This window comes from Arctopsyche grandis, chromosome 6 (genome assembly GCF_051622035.1).
Source record: "Arctopsyche grandis isolate Sample6627 chromosome 6, ASM5162203v2, whole genome shotgun sequence".
Taxonomy (NCBI): Eukaryota; Metazoa; Arthropoda; class Insecta; order Trichoptera; family Hydropsychidae; genus Arctopsyche; species Arctopsyche grandis.
In genome coordinates, this window is record NC_135360.1 from 27,268,765 (window position 1) to 27,286,851 (window position 18,087).

Here is an 18,087-nt window from a genome sequence, read left to right on the forward strand (position 1 = left end):
AGCTGTACAATTAAGGGTTTACCACGATTTATACAGTGGAAAACATGCATCACATCAAGGGAATGTTGAATAATGAAAAAAATCATCTATTTTAAATAATGCTCTGTGACTAAAACCAATCGATTTATCTCTAAAAAAAAAGTCACGAAAAAGTTAATTTCTTCATAAATATATTTTTTAGAATAGTTTGGATTTTTTTACAATTTAAAATAAACATACGCTCAATAGTCACTTATTGCATTTTAATTTAATTGAATGTCATTTTTCAGAAAATATCCAAGAGTTATCCTGAGGCGACTTGTTATGTTTAAAATTATAATTACAAACAAAAACAATTCGGGTGTGACTAACCCATGATTTTATCTATGTATTTGAGGAATATAAGAAGGTTACAAAAGAAAATTCGATTTTGAACCGTACAGACAAATTATGAAATACTAATAACTACATATGATAGCGATACAAATTGAGCGCAAATGTATGGAAACTTGCACAAGACAAAAGTTCTACGTCCGGTTGTTGGATTTTGTTCAAATTTGTTTTTATCACTTAAAATCCCTATCAGTATTATACACAATAAATATGAAGAAGATTAAAATAATTTAAAAGATCAAAATAAAATAATTAAATATTGTTTAAAAAAAATACTACTTCTGGTTCACGAATTCTGACCAAAACGTTAGCAGCTCAAATATAGTACATAAAGAATACAAATATAAATATTCAGCTTAATACATTCTGGGGTATGGACAGAATCCAGGCGACAACATTTTTGACCTTTCTAAGAGGAAAAAATCCCACTTGCAGTTTATTAAATTTAATGATTTTTTTTATTTTCATCACATTAATACAAGAATTATACTTGAATACACACGCAAGAACACACAAGTTTAATGCGTCGAAAAAAATACTGGAAGAAAAATCGAACAAGAGTAAACTGCCACTTTTGGTTAAGGGATGATTATCAAATTTTATATATATCTTGTTATTACGGTTAAACTTCTAGATATGAAATTTCAGTTCAATAAACTGAAAGGTTTCTGAGAAAAACATAAAAAACCTCGATTCTCTAGGGTAAAAGTACTACTTCCGGTTCAGATAAAAGTATTTAAAAAATATAAGGTTTATAAAGATTATTATTTCTATCACATGAAAACAAATTTCAGTCCGATTCAGTTAGCGGTTTGGGAGATAATTGAATTCAAAAACTTAAAAAAAAAGAGGGCACCTACATATGTATGTATTAGGGGAGGTGCCATTTCCGGTCAACTTAAAAATTTAAAAAAAATTTATGTCGTGTTGATAAGAATTTTAGTGACCGATACTAAGTTTGAGTTCGATAGGACTAACGGTGTTCAAAAAATACACAAACACACAAACGCACACACACACACACATCATGAAAACGTGATCAGTAATCGATTCTGAGTTCGAATCAGTCAAAATCTCGATTTCGAATTTTCTCATGATTACAAAATTTCATCTATTGTTACTAAGTACATAGATAAAGTAAATATTGTTATTCTTATAAGTAAATATCAAGTATTATTAACTACGTTTAATATAAATGACTATAAATTTCAAACTAAAAAAGTTAAAAAAAATTATATTACATTACATTATATAAATATTAAAACCTATACATACATACATATTTACAATACCATATCAACAAAACACTAAATGTTTAATTAAATTAACACAACAGGTTGTGCATAGAAGTGACCAGAATATTATTAAATATAAAAAAAACATCCACAGAAACTGGAAAATCGAGTATTTGTCGTCGTTTCAGAATGATAATTTTTAATAAGTACATAAAACATCAAAGTTATTTCAGACATGTAGGGTTGGCACAATGCAGGCTTCAAATAACATTTGTTCTTCAAAAATTGTAAATCTCTAAAAGTATATCTAATTTCAACTCAACGTTGTTGTGCTTTTCTTTGACCCAATTCTCATTAATCACATGAGAAATATTTTCCGGTGGTTGTCGTTTAAGGCTCAGACTAATTATGATAAACCCGATCTGTGGCAATTTGGAAGGATAACTGATTGCTTACTTAACGGATTAGATTTCACTTTAGCAGGAAATTTCATATTTATGGATCAAATATTTGTTCACTCGTTAAATATGAGATTTAAACGTGCAGTGGTTCTTTTTTGCACTTCTAGTAAAAATAAAACCAATCTCACAAACAGCGATAGTTAATATTTGAATAAGATAGTATATTATGTTCATTATTGAAATCAGACAATTATAGACATAAACCCTTCATATAATTAATGCGTGTATTAATGAATTTTCTCTTATTATATTTATATTTACTTTTCCATAGAAACGGATAATTATGGAAGCGTTTTCTAGTTGGAGGATATTTCTATATAATTTAAGTTAAAAAATGCAACACTACTTTCACTCATTTAAATATCAAAGATTAAGATTACAATCATAGTATTGAATTTTTCGTGCTATCATAAATTGTTATTCCATACATTGGTGCGTAATCCGTAATTAATTTTCCACTATAAATCCTTGGGAAATCACTCATAAGATGACGTACCTTTCATATATTTATACATAAAATTTTATCTACATAGTACAATATGACAATATATTCTATATATTATATGTATGTACATATTCCGAGCAGGAGCTAAGTATCGTATACAATGTAAACGATACTTAGCTCCTGCTCGGAATATGTACATACATATAAAATATAGAATATATTGTATACTATACATAATGTATGATATCTTATATTTATAAAATATTCACTTTAATTTGATCAAAGACGAATAAATGCAAGTTATATGTATAATCAATCAGAAGGTACATAAATAATGCAGGGTCTAGAAACATTGAAATATACGCAAACCAATCTATTCAAGATTGGGTTTGGAGAAATTTCCCGATGGTTTATGTGTTATTAAACCAACTAGTCAGATTAGTGTTATGTGAATATATTATATTGTATTAACAAATAATTGTTATAAATATTATAATAAAATATATTTCCTCGACAAAATAGTTTAGTTACAATTATTGTCACTACTATTTTGTCGATTAACTAATCAGAAATTTCAAGAACATAAAAAATGTCATTTGATCACGTTTAAATTGGTTTTGTACTATTTGAATAATGTCCATTGTTTGGAATCACTCGTCTCTCGACGCTCCGTGAGAACGGACGTACCGAAGACGTACTCTCTGTGCGAGCGCTCATAATAAAGCGATACGCCATACCGTCAAAAAACCCACACCTTTTAACATACACAACAAACACCTCCCACAAAACGAACACCAAAAGAACACATGTTGGCACCATGCGAGGATCCAACCTGAAAAAGCGACTTAACAAGACACTGATAACTACAACCGAAGCTCCTCAACCAGGCTGCTCTCAGACCGCTCAGATGGAGACTGAGTGGCAGTTTCCAAAACATACGGCAAAGAACGTGAAAGATGTTGCTCCTGAATTTAAAATTCAGGAGAAAAACAAATTTGAAGGGCTCTCGGAAGTTTCCGATGTCCCCAGAAGCGGTAGAAGAATCCCGCCCATCATCATGACAGCTACTGGCACTCACGGCAGCATGATCGAGTCGATCAAGAAGTTTGTAAAAGACTTCACAATGACTTACATTGGTCAAAATAATATCAAGATACAATGTAAAAGTCTTGAAGACTTTAAAAAACTTCGGGATGGATTGACACCGGACCGACAATTCCATATCTTTTCCAGGAAGGAGGAAAAGGAAATAAAAAGTGTACGTGGCTTGCCGAAATTGCCGGAAGCCGATATTAAAGATGACATCATCAGACAGGGATTCCCAGTAACCAAAGTCATACAGATGAAGACGAAGGAGCCTAGGAGCAACGCCACCGAGCTATACTTGGTGTTCTTCGAGCCATCGGTATCGGCAAAGAAGATTAAAGATATCCGGTACATCTGTTACACAAAGGTCAGTGTCGTTAAGTATACTAGTAAATCTCAAAATATTACTCAATGTTTCAGATGCCAAGAATATGGACAAGCTGCGAAAAACTGCAATCGGCAGGCCAAGTGCGTCAAATGTGCCGGCACTCACCTCACCGCACAATGCAATCAAGGAATAGTTAACCCTGCTGTCTGCTCAGGCTGTTCAGGATCTCACCCCGCTAACTTCAAAGACTGTCCAAAAAGACAGAGCTATCTGAAAATGCTGGAATCGAGGAAGAATCGAGCATCAATTGTCAAAGCCAACCCTTGGAAACTCCCAGTGGTTCAGCCACAAAATATCCCGGTCGTTAACGATCATAACTTCCCAAAGCTACCGACCATTAAAACTCCTTCACCAAATATCCCAAATATCCCTAAAAAACCCCACCAACCAACCAATCCCAACATTCAACCAACAACAGACCTAACTTCCATGGCGTCTATGACGAAGATGTTGAAGATCCTCCAGGAGATTCGTGCCAAGGCCAGCGGTTGCACCGACAAACTAGAGCTGGCACTCATGCTTGTCGAATATCTCGATGTCTTTGATTAACGGGAGACGCCTGAACATTCTAGCATGGAATGCTCGTGGACTTAAGAATAAGATTGACGAACTAGAGTCGGCGATCGGTGAGTACTGTGTTGACATAGTTTTAATCTCCGAGACCTTCTTAAAACCTCCTATCCGTATTAACCTACCTAACTTTAACTGCTATCGCGAAGACCGAGAACAGCATGGAGGGGGAGTTGCCATTTTTATAAAATCCTCAATTAAACATTGTCGCGTAATAACTCCGCCACTAAAAAATTTAGAACTAACCGCCATCGAACTAACAATTAACAACACTCGTCACATAGTAGCATCCGCCTACAATCCTCCCCAAAAACGATTATTAACATCCGATCTTAACAAAATATTTAACATTGGTAGTTCGGAAGTGGTAGCTGGTGACTTTAATGCCAAACATCCGTTATGGAGTTGCGTAAACACTGACCAACAAGGCACAACTCTTTTTAAATACATTCAACTAACAGATACAATCTTACTTCATCCGGATACATACACACACTATCCCACAAATAACTCACAACCATCCACACTAGATTTTGTCCTCGTCAAGAACTGCCCAAAAATATCGACACCAAATGCCCTTCAAACCCTGTCGTCTGATTATCTCCCGATAATCTTCTCAATCGACGGGAAACCCGAGGAAATCATCAAGCATAGTTGGGATTACGGAAGAGCTAACTGGCGAGAGTTCAAGTCGTACATAAATGACCAAACCATTCTAACTTCTACCACACTCACAAACAAAACCGAAATCGACAGCTCCATAATACACCTGACGGAATCAATAACTCGATCCAAACACCTTCACATACCTAAGACACAATACATTGAACACAAACTAGAGATAACTGACTTTGTTGCAAATCTAATTAAAAGTAAAAATAAACTCCGTAAAATTTGACAAACATCAAAAAATCCAGCATTGAAAACATTAATAAATAACCTCACATATCAAATTAAAATTAGAATCAAAGAAATCAAAAATGAAGCTTGGTCTAAGAAATTAGAAAAATTAAGCTCAGTTGATGGTTCTCTATGGAAATTAGCTAAAGCGATTCGCAGGACAAAAAACTCGATTCCTCCATTAGATGATGCAGGAATCTCAGTGACGCGTGATTGCGACAAAGCAGAACTATTATGAAAATCTTTCCAAAAACATCACACACTCACACAACATTACAATCACAATTAAAATATAAAATTAGTGCATCCGTGTGAAATCCAAAATATAATACGTAATTTAAAAAATAAAAAGGCACCTGGGCGAGATTCAATAGATAACATCATAATCAAACAACTTCCGTTTAAAGCTTTAGTCTCACAATCTAAAATATTCAACGCGTGTTTACTCACCGGGTATTTCCCAGAATACTGGAAAACAGCCAACGTAATTCCCATACTTAAGCCCGATAAAAGCTCAAAAAACCCGGCCAATTATCGACCCATTAGCTTTCTTTGCACGCTTTCAAAAATTCTGGAAAAAATAATCTACACACGTTTACTTAAAGTCGTAAATAAGAAATTAATAAATGAACAATTTGGATTTCGCACTGGACATTCCACGACCCAACAACTAACAAGAATAACTGAACACGTGACGACGAACTTTAATATGAAGAGAAGTACCGGAATGGTATGTCTCGACATAGAAAAGGCACGATGGACTCATTCATAAGCTCCTTATTAACAAAATACCAAACTACCTAATTCTCATCATCAAATCGTACTTAACTCTTAGAAAGCTAGTGGTTAGCGTAAATAATGAATTATCGTCTCCAAAAATAATCGCAGCTGCCGTTCCGCAGGGGAGCTTGCTTGGCCCACTCTTGTTCTCCATATATATAAATGACATACCTATTCCAAAAAACTGTCACATAGCCCTATATGCAGATGATACAGCTTGCTTCACAAGTAGCAAAAAACCAGACACTATTATTAAAAATCTTGAATTTGCAATTAAAACAATGACTGAACACTTCACTAAGTGGAAAATTCAAATTAATCAAACCAAAACAGACGCCATATTCTTTAGTGTTAGAAAACATAAGCCAAGTTCAGATCTGAAAATCCCCTCTGGAGAAAGTCTGAAATGGCAGTCAGTAATAAAATATTTAGGAGTAACGTTTGATAAAAGAATGAGATGGGCACCTCACATTGAGGCAGTGAAATGCAAGGCGATGCGGGGTATATCCTCAATATATCCAATATTTAATCGCCATAGTTCTTTATCAACGCTAAATAAAATAAAATTATATCGCGCGCTCATATTACCATTATTAACCTATGCTTCACCTGTATGGAATAACGCCTCGAATACTAACCTTTCCAAGCTCCAAGTAATACAAAATAAATCCCTTAAAATAATTTATAATACACCCATATATACTAACCTGAAAAAACTGCATGCCATATATAATATTCCGTTTGTTACAGACATTACTAACAAACTAACCAGTAGATTCTATGACAGAATCACTAATAACCATACTAACACACTTGTGAAGAGTCTCGGTGATTACAACAAAATGTCTATACCCTTCAGGTATAAACACAGATTACCTAAACACAATCTGCTTTAGGTCATCGACTTTAGAGAGTCTTTAATTAATATTATGTATTAGATGTATTATGAACATTTATAAGGATTGTAAATAGGTTTTTGAGCTCTTTTTCCTATTATGCTTTAGATTAACATTAGAATAATATAATACTGTGATTACTAACCAAATTAAATTAAAATTGTAAAATAGAAAATGATTAGTAGATCAGTAGCTATTAAAATAGATATAAGATGTATTGTGAACATAATTTCGTAATAATAAAAAGCATTTAAAAATCAAATTGTTTGGAATAATTACGTCTAAAGCTATGTGCGCACGCAAAGGAACAAACTAATCAGAATAGCTCATCTGTATTTAATTTAAGGAAATTAATAATATTCGCTTAAATTAAGACTGAAAATTGTGTTAAGAGACGTGAAAAGCCGTTGTCAACGATGTTATCTGAGAAATCTCTTTGAAATTAACAACGTTCATTAAATAATTAACTTTGCTTCCAGAAAATGCGTCCGAAGTTTGACGATGTACTTCGGACGCATTTGTTTGACGTTTAAATTGTAAATCAAATTAAAATAAATAATGATTTCTGTTTTTATTTATAGAAATATTTTAAGTTGGGTGTCTATACAATAATGAATATAATCACTATTAAATTTACTTGCTGTACATATATTGATTGAAAATAGCCAAACTTTTCAAATTAAAATTGTTTTTGGTGTATAAGAAAACTTATAAAGTGGAATACTAATTTAAATTCATGTATCGTTTCGTTAATTTAATTAAAATATTTTAGAAAAATTTTAATTATTTGGAATAGTTTCTGGTGGAAAAATTAAAGTTTCTCTTATATATTTGTGATGAAAATTCTCTCTATGATTCCTTATTATAATTTTTTTTTTAATTTTATTTAATATATACCAGAAAGGCCTAACAGGTAAACCCAATGCGCCTTTCTGGCCAAAGACAATTATATAAACATATATGTACACCATCCATATATGTATACACAAATACTTACACGTATACACAAATACACATACATACATACATAAATATAAAAATACACATATATACATATACATACATACTAGGGTTTCTGTATTCCCGGACTTTTTCTATTCCCGGGACACGGGATGGAGCCCGGGATCGTTCCCGGGATTTCCGGGATCCCGGGACACACATAAAAAACCTTTTTTTTTCAATATAATATATTTTTTATTAATAAAAAAAATATTAATTTATTTACATTTTTCTTTTTTAAGTCGAGGTTATTTTTGTTTACGTTATTGTGCATAGTTGTCTTTGATAACTCCTTATTTAATTCTTCATTCATCGTCAAACACATAATTGTTTCATCTTCATCCGAATCTAAAGCAGTTTCTTCCATTGTGGAATCGTCAATACAAGAAGGATATACTCGCTTCATAATAGTTGCACCATAGGATATATGTACATTCGCTTTTATTACAATATTTAAAGAATGTTTTGTTCGGTATAAAATTAGAATTATTTAAAATTTGTGTTAAAAAAAACAGTTTTAGGCTCTTATTTCTTCGATTTTAATTTTCAATTCTCGGAATAATTCATCAGTAAGGTCAAGTCCTTCAGTATTGAGATTTTCCAAAAATAGAATTACAAGAAACGATTTTGGCCAAACGCACAGAACCATTATGCTTATAAAACTTCCACGTTCGGGGAATGCGCTGTACTTACTGCTAAAAAACAAACCTTTGAGAATATATTACGATTCTTTTTTGAATTTGATTTATTATTTCCCTTGGTCGTGAAAATATTGTATATTTTCAAGATTTTTTTAAATTCAATTCCCGGGATTCGAGATAAGAATTCCCGGAACACGGGACAACAAAAATTCCGTGAATTTCCGGGAATGTCTGTCGACCCGGATCAGAAACCCTAATAAATACACACCTACACATATATATTCACATATACATATATATATATATATATATATATATATATATATATATATATATATATATATATATATATATATATATATATATATATATATATATGTATATATATGTATATATATATATATATGTATATATATATATATATATATATATATATATATATATATATATATATATATATATATACATGTACACATGCATACATACAAATACATACATCCATATACATACACACATTATACATGCATATACACATAAACACATAAATAAAGATAAATTACTCATATATATAAAAATAAAAAATAGCATAGGTACATGTATAAATAAAGATAAAACCAACATACATACACATTATGCTAAATAATATTACAAAATGAAAACAACATGTGTAAATATGTAGCTAGAAGTCATTTAAAATATGCTGCCTGACAGAACTGTACGATGCAGTTAAAACATCAAGGAAACAAAATATATGTATTATGATATGTAAAACGAAGGAAATAAAAACAGCGATAAAATACATACGTATGTATAATATGTACTACATACATTGATTTTTGATTGAAATATTTTAATTTTTCGCATTAAAATATTCTAAAACATTCTAAATATAAATATAAATATTTAAATATTATAAAATATTAATATTGAAATATTATAAAATATTAATATCAAATATTTTAAAATATTATAAAATATATATTTTAAAATATTCTTCAATGTTAAATTTACTATGCATCGAAATTGCTATAAAGTTTTATTAATGTAAAAAGAATATTAGAAAACTCCAAGTATAGAGTTGAATTATTTTCTAAAATATACTGTAGAGACTTTTTTTTAAATCTATTTAATTTTTTTTGATATTAGTATTATTTACTAGTCGTTGGTTGCCGCAGTAAAATCCTCTAGTGGCCGGACTTCAGAGCCACTGGTTTAGTTACATATCGACTTGCAATTTATAGAATTTATCTATAATACATAATAGATATTAGGATATCTTTGGAATTTTAGCTGTATTTGGAATTAAGCTATTATGTATGTTTTTAAATGTATAAGAACAGCAACGACATTTCTACAAAATTTTATATTATTGAATGCATTAAGTTTTCGAAAGATGGCACTAGTATTTTCCTAAAATGTCGGAAATAATTTTTGAAAAATGGTAAAATACAATTAAAAGACAAAAAAAACGAAAAGAAAAATAAAATGATAAAATTTTGTAATAAAAAGTGCAAAATTAAAAGAAAATAAGCAAAGACAAAAACCATGTCATTATTTTGTTTATGTACTTTGATATTTGCAGCTTCAAAGCTTTATAGTTAACACTATAGATGCCATTAAATAAACCACAAGAATTTATTCAAAAACAAAAAAATAGCATTACATATTTCATATTAGTTACATTTCTAAGATAAGTATATCACAAACAAAATGTTCTCTATATTCAATATATTTTTGACATCAAAAACAAGTTAAAAAAAAAACAACTAATAAATTTTCTAAAAGTATATACATACATACATACAAAGATATATCATTACTATTTTTGGTAATGTAATGATATATCTTTGTATGTATTGAGCTCCAAAATTCCCCTTTCCTCTCCTTGAGAAGTGCATTTCATAATATTATTTATATCAATATATTTTTGCTACCTTGAATATATTGTATCTATATGTAAATTATTTCACTATGCTTTATTAGTATTTTTTTAAGATTGTTATATTTTATTTGAAATTTCCTGACATATGCATATATTGAGTGAGTGAATAAGTTCGTGCCTGATTTTCATTTTACATATTTTAAACGATAAACAAGCACGAACTTATACAAGCTTCCGATTCGGTGATTATTGGTCACAAAGTACTCGTCCAAAAGTCACTAAAATCTCTATAACGGAACATCTGGCAGCCGAAAAGTCCATCATACTAACGATAACTATCATACTAACGAAAATTCAAGAGCCAAATATTGTGTATTCGCGATTTTCATGGCAAAAATTGTCTTTGTGACCACCGCAATGTGACTAATAATCCAATTACTGAGCTTCCAATATATAATATGTATGCACGATCAAGGTGTATGTATGTACTTATTTTAGATACATTTTTTTTTATTTCCGACTGTACCCAGGCACGAGCAATTTTTTTTTGCAACTACTGCAAAATTATTTTCTACAGTACATATATAAAACATGCGACATTTCCGACCGAGGTAATCTATTGTCGCATCCATTACCTAGAGCTTCGTTATCTACCACAAAGAGCAACGTACAGCTTACATTTCATAAAGTATGGATGGTCAATGGTAAGTTTATGCAGGGTCCTCTCCCATTTGCTCAGATTGAGACCAGTATTTATTGCAAAAAAAGGTTTTACCATGGGTGTCTTCGTACCTTAGAGAAAATCTAGCAGGATCGTAACAAAACCCCCTCCCCTTTTTTGTCCTTTCACATAAATACGTACATATGTACATACATTATTTTTACATATCGCCATTACGTATTTCTACTTATTAAATTTATATACGACACGCGTAGACGGACTTTTTGTATAAGTAAACACAATCTTAGAAAATGTACCTTTGTTTGAATAAACTAACACGTAATATTTGTGAATCAATATTGCGTTTTTTCCCCTTTGTAATATTACAGGAATATAATATGTATAATATTGTTAAATCGTTTCAGGCCCCGTGTGTTTCGCGTAACTAAAATACCGAATACATAGTACTCGGGCCAATCTTGAATTTTTCGGGAAATATTTTCAACAGACACGTCCTATTACGGTTATTGAAAAAAGCAATAACGGCATACCGCGTGAAACAATATATTATCGAGAGGTTCCCGTTTCCACCTGAAGATTGATATCGCGGATGAAGGAACACTTACTAGTGCAAAAGCACCAGCCAACTCTGTTCTGGAGACATTTTTACAAATTTCGCACGGAAGAGAAAAAAATAAAAATACATAATACACCCTCTGAAGCCATGTAACAAAATATTTTTCGCATTAAACATTATATTTCGAAGAATATCTTTGGGAGATAACGCTCAAGCGAAACCGCCTCGACAACAAGCGAGAAAATGCGGAAATTAAACGTATGATCTAAATTTAGGACAAGATAACATCGATATGTAACAACGACTTTTATTCTCAAAAAAAATCTCAGGAACATGAAAAAATTATTATTTTGAATAAAAACACAATTTTTTTTTTACTACCGCCATCTATGTTTAAAATTAATGGCTACCAACTGTCACCGAGATTAAAAAACTTCGGACCTGAAATTCTTCTTAAACGATATTTTATCTCTATCGTAATGGCGGAGGCTCCATTTATAATGGCGGAGCAATATGGCAAAGTATGAAAACGATCGGATAAGAGGTAAACTTTTTCCTGAATTGTAATCGTAAGTGAAACGTAAAGGAGGTATGTAAAAAATGACGATTTCTGAAACGCTTCCACCATACAAACACCCATTGCGGCGCGCGCGTTTTGTATGGCGACTATCGAGTGAAATGGTGACTTTGAATTCTAGTTAATCAGTCAAAACTTATCATAATTGATCCAAATAAACTTCATAATCACTTAATTTGCGCGAGCAGGATACAATTAATGAGGATTAATGTGCGCGCGCAGAATACGGGAGGAAAAGCATGTTCCTCTTGTTCCTGTTGTATCTTTCGATTTTCGATCTTTGCCTTCCGATATTGGCGTTTTCGGGCGTTTCACTTTCGGTCCCGCGATGGAGACCGAGCATATGTACATACATGTAAATTGAATCTTCAACAACCATTTGAAGGTACAATTACTAAACGATTCTTTACGATATTAATTGATGAAAATTAATCGATCGAATAATTAATAGAGCTAAATTATAATTTATCGGGAAGGAATTTATGTAAGCCCGTTAGATATTTTAATATCAGATTGCAGAATTATAAAGGTCACAAAGTGAGTGGGCTTTGCTATAAACCTGTATATCGTAGGTATATGGAACTGTAAATACGGTCGCCAATTTTCTGAGAGATATTATAGTTGCCAAGGTTATAAGGTTAAGCCTTAAACCGTACCCGATAAGATTAAGTTAAGATCGTGTCATGTTAACTACGCATATACACTATCATATTTTAATATGAACATGTAATATACTATTTGAACCCATTCATGTTAATTTAATTATTTATAGATCGTAATTATTAATTTTTATTTATAATTTTAAGATAAGTGGTATTGGAACTGCTACAAAATTTACTCGACTTACTAAATATGAAAATATTGGATCTATAGTATGGACATAAGTATATGTTATTGTAAGTGAAATTATTATTTCGCTGACTTAAGCACTGAGGACGGATGTCACAATATAATTAAAAATTCCCTTTACACTGTCAGTGAATTTGTAATTCTAATTACAACGTATTACCAACCCTAACAACCCAAACTTAAATAAATAAAACCAACCGCTATTTAACCTAACCTAGCATAAACCTTGACGTTTTATAGAAATCATAACCAGTAACATTTTCACTCCGCATAGTTCATTGAAATCATATCCAATTACATTTTCAATGGCCCCCATTGGCGAAATTATAAGTTTTGATAGTTGGATGATAGTGCGTTGCCGACACGAATCGCGCCACCCCACGTCACAACTTCACTCTTCTCTACCCCCACCCAAACCAACTCTAACTTAACCTAATCTAGCCTAAACTTAAATAAATAAGTGTAGGGTGCTAAGATATTGTGATGTGTTTGCTTCCGCATCCATTCCCACACATGCGGCATCAAAAAAAGCTAAATCGAAACAGATGTGGACCATGAAGAGAGTGGAATGGATTGTGGGTTGTGGGGAGGGGTGACGCGATTCGTGTCAGCGACACACTATCATCCAACTGTCAAAAATTATAATTTCACTAATAGGGGCCAGTGAAAATGTTTGGATATGATTTCACTGAACTATACCCAGTGAAAATGTAACTGGTTATGCAACTTCAGTGAAATTATAATTTAACTGTAACATATAGTATAGTATACCTATGTATATAATACATATGTATATTAGCCAGCAGCATAGCTCGGTCATTAAGCTTCTGCCTAGTACCGCGAGGCGCCGGGTGAGCTGACCTCAATTGAAAATAATTTTTCAGAGTATATCTGTAGTATGTACTGACAGTATGGTCAGACTTGGATATTTGTGACTCCGGGTCGATCGTTTCCTATCAGAGTTTGTCAATTTTTCTGATTTCATAGTTGAAACGATTCCCGATTAAATTGGCTTAAAACCTTCCTATCTACTATGTTGCCAATATTTGAGAATGGTTAATTTATAATAAAGTTTATGTAAAATTCATAGATGTCTCCTTAATTAAGAGTTTTCAGTGTCTCGTAATTCATTGACTTGTGTAATAAAAATGCTGCTTTTTTTGTAATTGGCCAGGAAGGTGAATTGGGGTTTACCTGTAAGGCCTTCCTGGTATATATGTACATATGTAAAAAATAAACAAATAAATAAATTAAATATGTACATTTTAAGTTTCATTTTCATTACAAACGGGGTCGTTGAGTTTTACAGAAACTATTCATACCATTTTGCTTAAATTAATTAACCAAAAAAGGCTCCGATACGATACACGTTGTAGCCATTATTCAAATCCAAATCTTTGATAAAAATATGTCGTATTCATTTCAATGAATTTAGATATACGTGATGCAATATATTCCAGAGGGAATATGCATTACCAAATGGAAGGATCGTCGAACTATTGCTGGAGTGAACGAAAGGAGAGAAAAGCCACTCTCTTTTTTTGTCCGGAATGTACAAACAAGCCGGGTTTGTGTCTGAAACCATGTTTTAGGTCGTATGACGAGAAAAATTTGGATTAAATATGAGTTTTTTTATAATTATTTTATACAATTTTTATGAAAAAAATATATTTCTAAAAACATTTTTAAATATTGTTATATTATTTGCTAATTATACGAACAAAAAAATTTCGGAAGTTCAACTGAAACAATTTTTTTTTACAAAAATAATGAATAAATACATATATGTAGTGTATAGCCTGCTTTATGCAAGACGCATTTAGGTAGACGCAGGTAGTCGCGCAAACAGTCAAAATTTTTGCGAAACAACGGATTTGGGCTTAGCATTGAAAGTGTTAAAAAATGGCGCATACAAATTGTGAACATAAATTTTAGATATAATACAAGCCAATCCATTGTTGTAATCAATTTTAAAGACAATCTCGCATAAAGTCTTTTATAAATAGTAAAATTAACACCGTCGAATGCGAGAAGATTACTTTAATTTGTAGGCCCGTCTAGCGCGGGTTTTTCCAAGAAAAATGGAGAGCAATTGAAGTTAGCAGTTTCAGAGTGAGCAGGTGGGTGTGGGAGGTAGGCGAAAGGCCCTTTCAATACATAATTAATGCAGCTAAGTGATACGTAAGCTTCCAATTAGGGAGCAAATAGGACGGGCGTGTTGGACCATTCCTCCCAAAGGTCCCAAGATAAAGGTGGCTCTGTCTAGATCTACAAACTACATACAACGGTAATCGTAAAGACAAAACGGCTGCGGATCTTATCGGAGCCCGATTAATTTCAGATTGCTCCAGCTGCTCTCAAGCTGTGAGGACGTGCGATCGAGAGTTTGCACCGTAAAATATCTACTATATACACACTTATACTCGTACGAATGCCAGTGAACTTACTGTTGAAACGTTGCAGTTAAATTTGACGGCGAACGGTAGAGTTAGAAAACGATTTTACAAGTTAGTCGGGGTTCTTTATAGCGTTGAACGTGCCAGTATAATAGTTTAGCGCATTTTATACGTCTAGGACATGCTGTTGAAAAACCTCGAATTTTTCTTTGCTCCATATTTACAATTTGCAAAATATATGCGCACACTTTTTACAGATTTTACTCTGTCCACAACTTCAATTAGATAATTAATTTATTATAAATTAAATCCGATGGCAAAAGTCTAGTATTAATTTAATTAAAATAAATAGTTTCCAGGAACAAATGTTGTAGATATTATTAAAATAGTTTATAATTTAGTAGAAAAAATAGTTTTAGTTTACACAATACTCATATAAAATCTAATATATAATTTGGAAAGAGACTTTCTATGTACACATGTAACCTTCGTTCGTTGGGTCGTAAATCCATGACGTCATCGAACAAATAATTCGATTTTTTTTTGTTCAAAGGATTCGAAGTCCCCGGGGGCAAAGGCGCTGAGGGCGAAGCCGCTTTCGCGCCGGGGGCGAAGCCCTAGGGGGTGAAGCCCTAGGAGGCGCAGGCACCGGATTCTGATATATATATATAATTTCGAAAGATGCCTACTATATATGTTTCTTTTGTTCGTGACTGTCAATTTAATAAAAAAAGCAAATGAGTATTCAAATAAATTTATATAAAATAAAACTATTCAAATAAATTTAATAAAATGTTTACTATTAGATTAGTCATGTTTAAGCGGTTTATATTACAAATACCGAGCGAAGCCGGATAATACAGCTAGTATATAATAAAAATAAGATGATTTTTTATTTGAAAATCGGAAGTTACGGAATTTGGATGGATAGAATAAATTAGCATCAAAATAGTGTCATATGTACACAGTGGCGGACTGGCCATACAAGCGAACATGCCCGATGGCATGTGGGCCCCACTATCTGTTAGAAAATATGGGCCCTCAGTAAAATTAAATAACTTTTTAACTATTTATAGGATATTGCAACTTTGGGACCTAAAGTTTGGGTATTTCAACAAAACAAATTTCTTACGATATACACAAACAACTAATACCTGCTTTAACAGCCCAAGGATCGGTTAACTTTTTTTATTAGGCTCGAAATGTAAGTTTCAACATTTGCGTGGGCCCTTTTGCCGGGCCCATTTCCAACCTCAATATTATGTATATACCAATACCTATGTAACAACTAACTACTGAAATAAAAATGGGAATAAACAAATTTTCGTGAAAAATATAAACATAATTGCATAAAACAATTTTGATAGGACGATTCATCATCAACCAGCGATTTAAATTTACTTCATACTTTCAAAATAACATTTGATTATACTTCGATGATATAGTAAGATTTAAATACACAATTTTAAACAGTTTCCGAATATAAAATCTATTCCTAATTTAGACACATCCATGTAAATAGAAATATAGGATAGGGGCCCCCTCCCCAAAATCCCGATTTTCGATTAACATTCATTGAAAATATTATGCATTTTTTTCAGGGACGTAATTTGGGGTGGCCATAGGGGGGCACTCGCCCCTCTAAACTAAGGAATAGTGTGAATTTAGAAAATATTATGAATTTAATGATTAATGAGATACTACGGATCTATGAATGCTACGTTTATTTCTTATGTATGTTACTTTTGGGTAACTAATAAAATAATCGCTGCTATGTGCTTTGAAGAGAAACAAAACAAAACTTTATCTATTGTTATTACGTACATGTACATAGATAAAGTGAAAAGACAGTTGGTAGAAATGAAGTTAATTGATAGTTTTTTGATGACTCAGTTTGATGGTCGATTAATGTTGACCATGTGAAGATTTGTGGAAAAAAATTTTCGCCTGCGGCGCTTTTTTCTCTTTACATGATATTTTTTTATAATTACTTTTTCAAAAATAAGCTAATTTTTTTCATATTTTATAACTCAATTAGGTGTATTCAAAGAATATTTTCCATTTTTATTCCGATATAAAAAAGATTTTTTGAAAAAAAATTCAATTTGACCAATCTTTGCCTGCCCCCCCCAAGAAAAAGCTGAAATGACGTCCCTGACGTGGTGGAAAGAAGAAAATTTTGTTATATGGGGGGGGGGGGGGGACAAATTTTTTTAACCCTGGGGGGCCCCCCTTTGACTTCTGGCATGCACTGATTTCAGTCCCAGTCCGCCACTGTATGTACATATATAATAATTAATTTTACTATACATATATTTTTGTGATAATTTAATTTTAATTTTATCGAAATCCTCTCTATCCGTAGCCCCTTT